At 30.7% G+C, this 13,858-nt stretch overlaps 2 protein-coding genes across 2 annotated transcripts in view; both read left to right on the top strand.

Annotated features, from left to right (window-relative positions):
- LOC126737954 (globin-2B) overlaps positions 1 to 13,858 on the top strand; it is a 278,580-nt gene that overhangs the window by 106,826 nt on the left and 157,896 nt on the right. The window lies entirely within an intron of this gene.
- LOC126737950 (neuropeptide CCHamide-1 receptor) overlaps positions 455 to 13,858 on the top strand; it is a 68,619-nt gene continuing 55,215 nt past the window's right edge. The window contains exon 1 of the mRNA XM_050443072.1: positions 455 to 590. The gene's annotated coding sequence lies outside the window, so the exon portion shown is untranslated. The remainder of the gene's footprint in view (positions 591 to 13,858) is intronic.

Below are 13,858 nucleotides of genomic sequence, written 5' to 3'. Positions count from 1 at the left end.
AAAACAGTTAAAAAATTCATTTGACTTGAAATGCCTGAAAAATATTTTTTTCTTTTAAATTCATATACAAACCACATTAACTTGAATACATTGATGTTATAGTCACTCAAAAAAATGTATAAAATACTTATAGTCAGATGGACATGAGGGTAATACTTTCCCTAAAGAATAATATTATAAAAATTACTATAGATTGATGTATGTATGCCTTTAACTATTTAACATACCCTTTGTATACTTTAGGAACTCCTAGTTATTTTATTACGAACCCCTATTTATTATTTCCCATGGTATCAAACATTATACAAACCGACTAGGAGCATGAATGTTTAAATAAATTGAAGTGTGTAGTTTTATTCATTCAAATCCCTTTCGAATACCCCCACTTTCTCGTTATACAGCACTGGAAACTCTGCGTTCCGATGAAAAGTTTCATCAGTGCATTTCGCGCGTTTCCTCAGTACACCGACGAGGAATTCCTCGATCGAGTTTGACATGAAGTTTCCCGCGTTTTCGTTTTTTGAATTCTTTACAAAACATTAAATTTGTGTGTTTATTAGGTCAATTTTATTGAGTAGTTTTTTATTAAAGTAAGTTAATGTTATTATAATTTGTTAACTGATTGATGGATGCTTATAATTGTCACTTTAGTTGACACCCAGTTAAATAGATGTCCTTTTCAAGGTTGTATTATTTTTTTAAATATCTCAGTAGTGTCATTTAATTATAGAATATTTATATGTTCTCTTAATATTTGGGAGACTAGGCAAGTATTTTAAGGATATTCGAAATAAATATTACTGTTTTGATACGTATTAAATATTAAATACATAATTAAATACCAATAGTTTGCACAAATAATTAATGCATGTTAAACTATTAAAACAGTTTTTTATACTACTAAGATACAAATTTTCATCAAGATAATCTAAAAAAAAATTTAGAATATCAATGACCAATTAACTGGTAAACGTCTCTATTCTTTTTCCAACGTAAATTAGACTTGATGTTAATTTCCAAATGGTCTAGTAACTAAGATATTTATGCTCGTCAAAATTTTCTAAAAAAATAGAATGAAAGTGACCAATTAACACGTGATCGTCTATATTCTTTTTCTAAGGGGTGGCAAATTCGACTTCATTTTAATTTCGAAATGACCAATGAACTAACTTACATAAAAATTACCTGAAAAAATATTGCCCTGTAAATTCGACTTGATTTTAATTTTTTTTTTATTGAAATTTCAAATTTTACAGTTTTTACTTTTGCCTTAGAAAAATAAGAATTTTTGGTAAATAGACGTGGTCAATTGACCCCTGGTCGTCTCTATAATTTTTTTAAGAGATATATGCCTACAAAAAAATGAGTCAATATTAATTTCCACATGACCAGTTAACCAAGATCACTCATAGCCTTTGGTCTGCTTTATTCTACTTTATTGCCCTGTAAATTGGACTTGATTTTATTTTTTTTTTAATGAAATTTCAAACTTAACAGTTTTATTTATTTTTTTACTTTTACATTAGAAAAAAAATTAAATTTGGCAAATGAACGGGGCCAATTGACCCGTGGTCGTCTATATACTTGTTCTAAGAGATATACGCCTCTAAAAAAATGAGTCAATGTTAATTTCCACATGACCAGTTAACTAAGATCACTCATAGCCTTTGATCTGCTTTATTCTACTTTATTGCCATGTAAATTCGACTTGATTTTATTTTTTTTTAATGAAATTTCAAACTTAACAGTTTTATTTATTTTTTTACTTTTACATTAGAAAAAAAATTAAATTTGGCAAATGAACGGGGCCAATTGACTTGTGGTCGTCTCTATACTTTTTCTAAGAGATATATGCCTACAAAAAAATGAGTCCATATTAATTTCCACATGACCAGTTAACTAAGATCACTTATAGCCTTTTGTCTGTTCTATTCTAATTTATTGCCCTGTAAATTCGACTTGATATTAATTTTTTTTTAATGAAGTTTCAAACTTTACAGTTTTATTTATCTTTTTACTTTAATATTACAAAAAATAAATTTTTGGTAAATAAAGGTGGCCAATTGACCCGTGGTCGTCTCTATACTTTTTCTAAGAGACATATGGCTACAAAAAAATGAGTCCATGTTAATTTCCACATGACCAGTTAACTAAGATCACTCATAGCCTTTGGTCTGTTCTAGTTTACTTGATTACCATGTAAATTCGACTTGATTTTAATTATTTTTTAATGAAATTTCAAACTGTACAGTTTTATTTATTTTTTTACTTCTAAAATAGAAAAAAAAATTGTTGGTAAATAGACGTGGCCAATTGACCCGTGGTCGTCTCTATAATTTTTCTAAGAGATATATGCCTACAAAAAATGAGTCCATATTAATTTCCACATGACCAGTTAACCTAGCCTTTGGTCTACTTTATTGCCCTGTAAATTCGACTTGATTTAATTTTTTTTTAATAAATTTTCAAACTTTACAGTTTTATTTATTTTTTTACTTTTACTTTTGAAAAAAAATAAATTTAGCAAATAAACGTGGCCAATTGACCCGTGGTCGTCTCTATACTTGTTCTAAGAGATATATGCCTACAAAAAATGAGTCCTTGTTAATTTCCACATGACCAGTTAACTAAGATTACCCATAGCCTTTGGTCTACTTTATTGCCCTGTAAATTCGACTTGATTTAAATTTTTTTTTTATGAAATTTCAAACTTTACAGTTTTATTTATTTTTTTACTTTTACATTAGAAAAAAAATTTGGTAAGTAAACGTGGCCAATTGACCCGTGGTCGTCCCTATACTTTTTTAAGAGATATAGGCCTACAAAAAAATAAGTCAATGTTCGTTTCCACATGACCAGTTAACTAAGATCATTTATAGCCTTTGGTCTGCTCTATTCTACTTTATTGCCCAATAAATTCGACTTGATTTTAATTTTTTTTATAAGATTCTGAACGCAAATTCCCAATTTTAGGGTATAAATCATAATTAAAAAATGACTAATTAATTCGTGACTATCTCTATTCTAGTTCTAAGAGATACATCTCCCTTAAATGCCATTTATTTTAAATAATAATTTTACTATGAAAAGCAGAAATAATATGTGAAAAAGACTTTAAAAATTAAAGGTCCAAAAATCGATAAAATATATGATCAAAAACAAAAACCTTATTAAACCTATAGTAAAATTAGAACTAAATACATTGAAGAACAAATTACTTAAGCAATTATAAACGATTAAAGAAACGTGATAATTTCTTAAGAATTTTTTTTATCGTTATTTTATTACCAATCCCTATTTATTTTGTGCAGCATATAAACAAATTAAAATAATGCGAATTGTCCACTAACTCTATAAACCATTTACGTGTTTTCTGACACACAATCATCATCTTCATTTACTTCTTTTAGTAACTTATTCTCAGTATTTCTTGCCAAGTCTCTCTTGTTTATTTTCCATTTATAGAAGTTCTGCACGGCTGCAACTGAAGAAACTTCATAAACTCGCATTATTCTTAAGACTTTGATGGGAGTTTTATACGGTAAATTCGGACAATGTGTGAGCATTACAGCTAACCAAAACTAATGGGTCTCGAACGGACCCTAAAACTATAAATTGTATGCTCTAAGCTGAACATTTAATACATAAATGATAGTCACGTACCTTTAAATTATGCAAAAAAAATTATAGGTCCAAACTCTACTGATAACAGAATATCTAATATGGTACAAAGGGACTGATTCCCGATATTGTGAAACCCAATACGTCATCTCCAGTTTCCGAATAATAATTTAACAAAGGGCGTCTTTGGGGTCTCTGCTATCCAAACAGCATATATAGCAAATCAATTGATTTTGTTATGTTAATACTATATTCACGTTGCCATAGATTTAATGTTCATTTTATTAATTAATAGGGGACATTTTGTCTGTTTATTTATCCATCTATAATGTTGATTTACCACTAATTCCACACATTTATTTACGCCCGTGTGGTTTAAAGCACAAAACAAACAACATTTCGCTTATAGGGATCCATTATGGTAACAAAGTAAGCATTTTTATGGATCATACCGTCAAATAGCACAATGTTTAAAGTACTGAGCTTTTATGTCAGTTTAAAAATAGTGTCAATAAAATTCCCGTTATCTTTTAAATGGAATTCATCCGGGATTATATTGAACCGGTGGTCAGCTAATGATGATGATGACAAAATACGATGCCCTATCGGAAGCTATTTTCTAGTTCATGTTTAAATTTCATGCATTTGTCCTTTGTGTAATGGAAGTTTCCGAGCAATTTAATTTTAATTTTACACACCCTTAAGCCTGTAGATCAGCCATAGAAATATTAATGCAGTGCCTTGGTTTTTTGGGATCAAGTTTTACTGATTAAATAGAGGCTTTTTTTATTCATGTTTTTGTTTAAAGAAAATTATACTCTTTGTTGCATGGAAAAAGTCCAAGTGGTTTTCTGGCATTTGGGCCTCGATAATATATCTGGAATTTTAGCTTTAATTCAACTTTCGAAAAACTGAAAAACTACTGTCACTATTCTATATACACCTCTGGAAAAAGCTGCTTAAATATCTTAACCGTCTGGAATAATTGAGAATTTTTTTTTAGCAGTTGAGTTAAAGACATATTCCCTCTTTATTAAACGTCTTGAAATAATTACAGGTCTACTTATAGGCAATTAGTTAAGTTAGATTCTATTATTTGGTATACCCCCTGGGAGTTGATTAAATACACTCAACTTCCTGGAATAAATAGGAATTTCCTTCCATGTTATTGAGTTGCTAATAGATGCCCTATTTATTCCATAAAAGTAAATCTTCTTAATTCCCTGGAATAAATAAAAGTCTACTTCCAGGCAGTTGAGATGCTCTCTATATCGCAGAAAACCTTGTTAAATGTACTTAATTTTATGAAATAAATAAGAGTCTACTTCTAGGCAGTTATGTTAGATTCTGTTATTTGGTATACCCCCTGGGGGTTGATTAAATACACTCAACTGCCTGGAATAAATAGGAGTTACCTTCCATGTTGTTGAGTTGCTAATAGATGCCCTATTTATTCCATAAAAGCAAATCTTCTTAATTCCCTGGAATAAATAAAAATCTACTTCCAGGCAGTTGAGATGCTCTGTTTATCACGAAAAACTTTGTCAAATGTACTTAATTTTATGAAATAAATAAAAGTCTACTTCTAGGCAGTTAAGTTAAATTCTGTTATTTGGTATACCCCCTGGGATTTGTTTAAATACACTCAACTGCCTGGAATAATTAGGAATTTTCTTTCATGTTATTGAGTTGCTAATAGATGCCCTATTTATTCCATAAAAGCAAATCTTCTTAATTCCCTGGAATAAATAAAAGTCTACTTCCAGGCAGTTGAGATGCTCTGTTTATCACAAAAAACCTTGTCAAATGTACTAAATTTTATGGAATAAATTAAAGTCTACTTCTACGCAATTAAATAAGATTCTGTTATTTGGTATTGCCCCTGTGAGTTGCTTAAATGCACTCAACTGCCTGTAATAATTAGGAATTTCCTTCCATTTTGTTGAGTTGCTAATAGATGCTCTATTTATTTCATAAAAGCAAATCTTCTTAATTCCCTGGAATAAATACAAGTCTACTTCCAGGCAGTTGAGATGCTCTCTATATCGCAGAAAACCTTGTTAAATGTACTTAATTTTATGAAATAAATAAGAGTCTACTTCTAGGCAGTTATGTTAGATTCTGTTATTTGGTATACCCCCTGGGGGTTGATTAAATACACTCAACTGCCTGGAATAAATAGGAGTTACCTTCCATGTTATTGAGTTGCTAATAAATGCCCTTTTTATTCCATAAAAGCAAATCTTCTTAATTCCCTGGAATAAATAAAAGTCTACTTCCAGGCAGTTGAGATGCTCTGTTTATCACAGAAAACCTTGTCAAATCTACTTAATTTTATGAAATAAATAAAAGTCTACTTCTAGGCAGTTAAGTTAGATTCTGTTATTTGGTATACCCCCTGGGAGTTGATTAAATACACTCAACTGCCTGGAATAAATAGGAGTTACCTTCCATGTTATTGAGTTGCTAATAGATGCCCTATTTATTCCATAAAAGCAAATCTTCTTAATTCCCTGGAATAAATACAAGTCTACTGCCAGGCAGTTGAGATGCTCTCTATATCGCAGAAAACCTTGTTAAATGTACTTAATTTTATGAAATAAATAAGAGTCTACTTCTAGGCAGTTATGTTAGATTCTGTTATTTGGTATACCCCCTGGGGGTTGATTAAATACACTCAACTGCCTGGAATAAATAGGAGTTACCTTCCATGTTGTTGAGTTGCTAATAGATGCCCTATTTATTCCATAGAAGCAAATCTTCTTAATTCCTTGGAATAAATAAAAATCTACTTCCAGGCAGTTGAGTTGCTCTGTTTATCACAGAAAACCTTGTCAAATGTACTTAATTTTATGGAATAAATAAAAGTCTACTTCTAGGCAGTTAAGTTAAATTCTGTTATTTGGTATATCCCCTGGGAGTTGTTTAAATACACTCAACTGCCTGGAATAAATAGGAGTTACCTTCCATGTTATTGAGTTACTAATAGATGCCCTATTTATTTCATAAAAGTAAATATTCTTAATTCCCTGGTATAAATAAAAATCTACTTCCAGGCAGTTGAGATGCTCTGTTTATCACAAAAAACCTTGTCAAATGTACTAAATTTTATGGAATAAATTAAAGTCTACTTCTACGCAATTAAATAAGATTCTGTTATTTGGTATTGCTCCTGTGAGTTGCTTAAATGCACTCAACTGCCTGGAATAATTAGGAGTTACCTTCCATGTTATTGAGTTGCTAATAGATGCCCTATTTATTCCATAAAAGCAAATCTTCTTAATTCCCTGGAATAAATAAAAGTCTACTTCCAGGCAGTTGAAATGCTCTGTATAGCACAGAAAACCTTGTCAAATGTACTTAATTTTATTGAGTAAATTAAAGTCTACTTCTACGCAATTAAATAAGATTCTGTTATTTGGTATTGCTCCTGTGAGTTGCTTAAATGCACTCAACTGCCTGGAATAATTAGGAATTTCCTCCATGTTGTTGAGTTGCTAATAGATGCCCTATTTATTCCATAGAAGCAAATCTTCTTAATTCCTTGGAATAAATAAAAGTCTACTTCCAAGCAGTTGAGATGCTCTGTATATCACAAAAAACCTGGTCAAATGTACTTAATTTTATGAAATAAATAAAAGTCTACTTCTAGGCAGTTATGTTAAATTCTGTTATTTGGTATACCCCCTGGGATTTATTTAAATACACTCAACTGCCTGGAATAATTAGGAGTTACCTTCCATGTTGTTGAGTTGCTAATAGATGCCCTATTTATTCCATAGAAGCAAATCTTCTTAATTCCCTGGAATAAATAAAAGTCTACTTCCAGACAGTTGAGATGCTCTGTTTATTACAGAAAACCTTGTCAAATGTACTAAATTTTATGAAATAAATTAAAGTCTACTTCTAGACAATTAAATAAGGTTCTGTTATTTGGTATAGCCCCTGTGAGTTGCTTAAATGCACTCAACTGCCTGGAATAATTAGGAATTTCCTTCCATGTTGTTGAGTTGTTAATAGATGCCCTATTTATTCCATAAAAGCAAATCTTCTTAATTTCCTGGAATAAATAAAAATCTACTTCCAGGCAGTTGAGATGCTCTGTTTATCACGAAAAACCTTGTCAAATGTACTTAATTTTATGAAATAAATAAGAGTCTACTTCTAGGCAGTTAAGTTAAATTCTAATATTTGGTATACCCCCTGGGATTTGTTTAAATACACTCAACTGCCTGGAATAATTAGAAGTTACCTTTCATGTTATTGAGTTACTTATAGATGCCCTATTTATTCCATAAAAGTAAATCTTCTTAATTCCCTGGAATAAATAAAAATCTACTTCCAGGCAGTTGAGATGCTCTGTTTATCACAAAAAACCTTGTCAAATGTACTTAATTTTATGAAATAAATAAGAGTCTACTTCTAGGCAGTTAAGTTAAATTCTGTTATTTGGTATACCCCCTGGGATTTGTTTAAATACACTCAACTGCCTGGAATAAATAGGAGTTACCTTCCATGTTATTGAGTTACTAATAAATGCCCTATTTATTCCATAAAAGCTTCTTAGGTCAAATCTTCTTAATTTCCTGGAATAAATAAAAGTCTACTTCTTGCTGACCACTACGATTAAGTGCCGAATCTAATTGCAAAATGGCAAATGTGAATGCCTCGAATAATTTTTTTTATAATGCCTGAGTGAAAAAATTCATTCCCTTGTCTGGTAGTTATCATTATCAGTTTCATGCATTAAAAAGTTTAAAAAGTCACTGTTGAATATAAAAATAAATTGCTCTGAATTCCTGAGAAATCATGGAAAACTAATTTAATTTTTTGGAAAGCCCATTAATGACCCATAAGCCTGACGAGTGCCTGGAAGTTATAAAAAATAACTTAAAAAGCCTAGAAACAGAAAATAAGTTCCTGAATCGAAAAAGAGCGACCTCAAATGCCTGGAATAAAATAATAAATCACCTTGAATTTTTGAAAAATGACTCCAAAAGACTTAAAAAATCAGATGTCAAAAAGGCATAAAAATTAGGTAAAAACTCTGGAATAACGTTGAACATAACCTGCAAGTTACGAAAAATGACTCAAGTCTGAAAAACTGGAAAAACTGCCTAAAATATAGTGTTACTCTAAAATATTGACAAACATGCAAAATTATCTTAGGTGTGTTATAAAACATGCCTTATATGTTCCTACAAATTAATGATCAAAGGGTGAGTGGGGAGGCCAAGACAATATCCAATCTAGGTTTCGTTTTACCCTTTATGGATTTATTTGTTGAAGTCTTGGATATTTGTATCATGTAAATGCGAATAAAAATGTAATTTTTAAATATTTTTAAGACATGACAGACTTAGATGACTTAGATTTCTAAAAAGTTTAAAATGTCATTAGATCGACTAAGAATTAATTAAATATTTCTCTTATTTAAGTTAAACCGAATTTAGGTAATATCCGTTTTCCACTTTAACGAAATAATTGCCATTTACGGATTTTCCCGGAATAATTAACCAGTGTCAAGTTAATGGTATTTGTTTAATTAAATCCAGCCAAATGTTTTTTTTTTCTGGTTCATTATTACCGGTTGATTCGCTTTTCAATGGTTTTTATTTAAAACTGAATGTGTTTTAATTGAGTTGGATAAAAAATATAAATAGCCATAAAAACACGTCGAATTCGGCTACAAAATTGGTCATGGTAAAATAAAACAGCCTGTAGTTTAAATTTACGTTGATAAATTAAGGACATAACGTATCAACGTAAATTAGTGAATCATATTCCTTTTTATACAATTTTAATTTATATGTGCGTGAGAAATAGCACAAGATTTGAACTATTTAAAAATTTTATTTCAATTTCTGAAATTTTCATGGACATTGACAGGAATGTCTGGATTAGAGAGAAACCTATTTTTGAGCAATTTAAGGAAATGATTAAAAAAGAAGAATAAGGAAACTAAAAGAGAAACTGGAGAAGTAAGAAAATATTTAAAAATAACAATATTTGAGTAAAATCTAAATAAATCCCCAAACAGTCTTCGTAAACCAGCGCTTTTATTACTTCTGGATAGTTAAGGTTTCTGTTGATCATCAACGTAGAAAAAAAAAAATTTTTTCTACGTTGTTGAAATTGTCAACTTAGGTCAACTTCTTAGTCTTATTTCGGACCCGATTTAACTACCTGATAGAATTAATTTTTTTCTTCCAGACAGTTAAAGCCTATTTTTTTAATTAATTTTGATTCAATTTAAGTCAAAAATGTAGGCTTTTAATATTTAAAATTAAATTTCAACTGCCTGGAAGAAATAATTTTTTTCTTTCAAGTAATTGAAATTTTTTCATTGTTCTTTTTTGTCTATTAAAGCCAAAAATGTATTTTTAAAAATTTTGAAGTGGACAAAAAATTATAATGAATAACAAAGAGAGAAACGAAGAAACAAAATAATAGTTACAGCTAACAACTGCAAGAATAAGGTCCATAGATTCTCGCTTTTAATGGTTCTAGCAACATTGAAGCATTTTACAATTTTTTTACTAATAAGAGACACACAATGTGCAAATGTCTAAAAAAAACTAACACAAACAAACTTAACAAACTTCCAAAAGTTACTCACATACTGTATCAATTAATGCCTTTTATAATAGGTGCGACAAAGATGGTTTACTGAACCATTATCCGAGATCAAAGCCTTTTAAACTGAAGTAATTAATTTTTTAAAAAAATTGTAAATCATTAAATTGATTATTCAAGAATTTTTATGCCTTAATCTATCGCTCGGCTAAAAACTAAAATTCTATAATAAGAATGTGGAAAAGTTAATTTTCAAGAAAATGGGTTTCGAACAAACTGGCCTTTTCTAAATAAACAAAATAATTAATTTTCCCCAAAGTGCCCAGCAGTAAAATTTTCAGTTTTAAACCGCCCGTAAACATATACAAGATCATCAATTAAGACAAATAAAGGTGAACTATTTTTAGGAACAGTAAATGAAGGAATTTATTACAAATTCGATAAAATCGGGTTATGGCCCCGTTTTGTGGCCTTTTCCGAGTTGTTTTATGGGGAAAAAAATTGGGCTTGAAAAGACCCTGAGCTATGAAAAGTATTAATTTACTTCGAAAATCGTCAACTTTCAGTGTTTTAAAATTAGGCAATTTACATTCGAATCCAAAGCCAGAGCATACGTCTTCAACTATAAGTAGCAATTTCGTTAAGATTCCAGTTATCTGATTTATTTAAAAAAATTAATTAGGATAATTACAGAAAATTCAAAGTCAAATTTTAAGAATTGATTTCTATTGCCCCTTTTATATGAACTAAGCCGCTTTTTTATTTAAAACTGATCCTCCATACAAATTAAAACGAGGGTCTGCTATATAATGAAACCAAAAAAAAGTAATAGGTAGTAATGTCACTCATCAAAAATTCCAACCTTTTATGGTAATTAATTAATTTTTTTTTTGTTGAGAAGATATGAATGTTTCATAAAGGGTTAAAAATTCATCGTAGTGAGCGTATCCATAAAAGTACATTTAAAATTACCCATGCATCCCAATGAAAATGTAAATACTTTTTTTTTTGCTACGTTCACAAATCCCGTAAAAATCTTCATTACTCTTATGGAAGTTTGACGTGCTTGAACCGAAATAGATCGAGCCATTACCATTAAATTGCACTTTGTTACTGGAAAACCCTGTTCGGATTTTCATACATCGAACGCATCCTTTATCACACTTATAATATGGGATTTATCATTGTGATGTGACGAGGTTTTGAATTTTAAATTAGACCATATCATAAAATTAGTCTTGTAGTAGCATCAAATATTATAAAATATATAATTCTCCTTGTTGGTAATTTAATCAAGCCCTCATAATGTGCCATGAAATATAATAATTGTTTTTTAATTCGCGTGCGGTTGGTAACATGCACATGCAATTTACATTATTGTTATGTCAATCAAAAAAGTGACCTTTTACTGGAATATTACAAGGGAAGTTGAAAGTTTCTTTTTTAGTAATGTTTATTAATCCATAGAATAAAAAAATTATTTAACAAAAAAAAAGTAAGATTATAAAAAAAAAACAGTAAAATAATAGTTGCACTGGGTTAAAAGGCTTGGATTTCGGCTTTTCCATAACATAGTGCACGTTTTTCGTGAATGTGCATTATTTTGGCGCCCAACATAATTTTTGACTCATTTAAAATACCGTGAAACGGGGTTAAATTGATCATTTCATTTGTAAATTTGCTTGTAACTCTTTTGATAAGTGCGTATCGATATTGAAATTAATCATAAATGATTGTGTATGGATGCCGTAAAAGGATTTTGCAACCGTATCTGCTCTAAATTTAAAGTTGTTTAAAAAAATGCCAAAATAAGGTGTGATCAATTTCATACCAAAAGGGGGGGGTGACTTTGATCGGTGCCATATAATTGTATTCTTCTTGCAATGCCTTAAAAACAATTTAACCCTCGCTTAAGTTCATCAATCCGTTTAAAAGTTATAGATAATTCTAGGTTTTAGGGTGAAATTGATCAGTCATAAAATTCCACTAATTGGTTATTTTTTTAGGTAAAATAAAAAAGAAACATTGCAGTTTTTTAATACTTAATTAAAAACACTTGTTTAAAAATACAAAAACTTATAAAAGACATTCAAAAAGTAAAGAAACAAATCTTCAATTAATAGATAGAAACAGTAATGCGTATAGTAAGGATCTACAACTCCTTAATATTCACTGCTTTTTTAAATTGATAAATGATTTGACTTTTGACGCATTCAGCGGCAGGTTCTGGCAAAATAGCTATTATATTTGCCAACTCTATGGAAAACTCGTCACCTTCTTGTGGTTTAAAAACAGTTTTTCTTCCATCGACAGATTTTATTCCCAGAACTTCGAATTCGTTTCATTGAAATTTTGAACTGTAGCCATGTAACGATAGCTAACACTTTTTCACATGCCCCCCAACACTTTAACCAATAAAAATGTCCCAATTTTGATCTCACTTTGACTCACTTCCAAATATTCAATTTCTTCGTTTTCCTGCAACTGGATAAATAGATCGTCGGCGATCATGTCATCGTCGGAATTATCATTTGTTATAGGCTCTTCAACGTCGCTGTCTGAACTGTTGGAATCATTTTGGGCTGTCACACTTTTCCCTGGCTGAACATCAAGTTTTGTTTTCTTCTTATTTCGTCTTGTTGAAGCATTTGAAAATCTCTGTTGTTGTAAGTAATTTACCAACACGTTCTGCGCTTAGTCTTGATTAAAATCTTCTCTAGGCAGCTTGTCTAATACTTGGTTTGGATTTAAAGGGACTATGCCACTTGCTTCAAAAGAAGAAATAAGATTTCGTTTAACCGCATGAGGTATTTTATCTTTGGATAGTATACTATCCATTGTCACCAAGGTTTTTTGCAACAAATGTGGGAAATCCTTTTTGTCAATTGATGAATGTGTCGGATACGTATTTTTCCATTCTCCAGCAAAACCCTACGTCCAACGGCTGACATAAATGTGTCGCGTTCTTTGGCAGGCATACAAATCCAATGGTATGTTCTTCACACAGTCTAATAACTTCTTCTGTGAAATGTGAGGCTAAGTTATTGTCTATTAAAATTTTTCGCCCTTGCTGTCTTTTGGCATGTGGAAGAAACGCGGAAAGACTTACACCCATGTGACGTTCGGTTGTATCGTAATCCAGCTGCACAGCATCTATCTATGCAACAGGGTTCTAATTTTGGTCCTTGTTCAGTCCACTGCACCCACATTTTTTCTGCTCAATGAATTACATATGAAGAACTCCTGCTGCAGAACCACACATCAACACTGAGGTTGCAGATTTAATAAAATTGCACACTCGTTCAGGGTATGTTACTCCACGGGAATAAATTAGTTTTTTGCGCCCAGGGTCGTCAAGCAAATTAGTTTCATCATAATTATATACATTGCACGATGCATTTAAAGTTGTTTCAAGGTTTTCAAAATTAATGTTTGCCTGGAAACATCAGCACAAGCCCTTCTAATATTAGCTTAAGCCTTTGAGTTATTACATTGTTATGTCTTTTTAACAGCGAAAATGCCCAATCGGTACCGGGTAAATTGTCCTTAAATTTTGCCACTGAACGACCTTGGGTATCTAGCAGGTTTTTTGCCATATGCCTTAAATCTGTTAAATTAAGAGGAAACCCCCATTCGCCACAAATAGCAAAACATATAAGAA

The sequence above is a fragment of the Anthonomus grandis genome, chromosome 6, assembly GCF_022605725.1.
Source record: "Anthonomus grandis grandis chromosome 6, icAntGran1.3, whole genome shotgun sequence".
Lineage (NCBI taxonomy): Eukaryota > Metazoa > Arthropoda > Insecta > Coleoptera > Curculionidae > Anthonomus > Anthonomus grandis.
The sequence above is the reverse complement of the archived record's forward strand: the minus strand, read 5'-3'. Positions and strand labels throughout refer to the sequence as shown.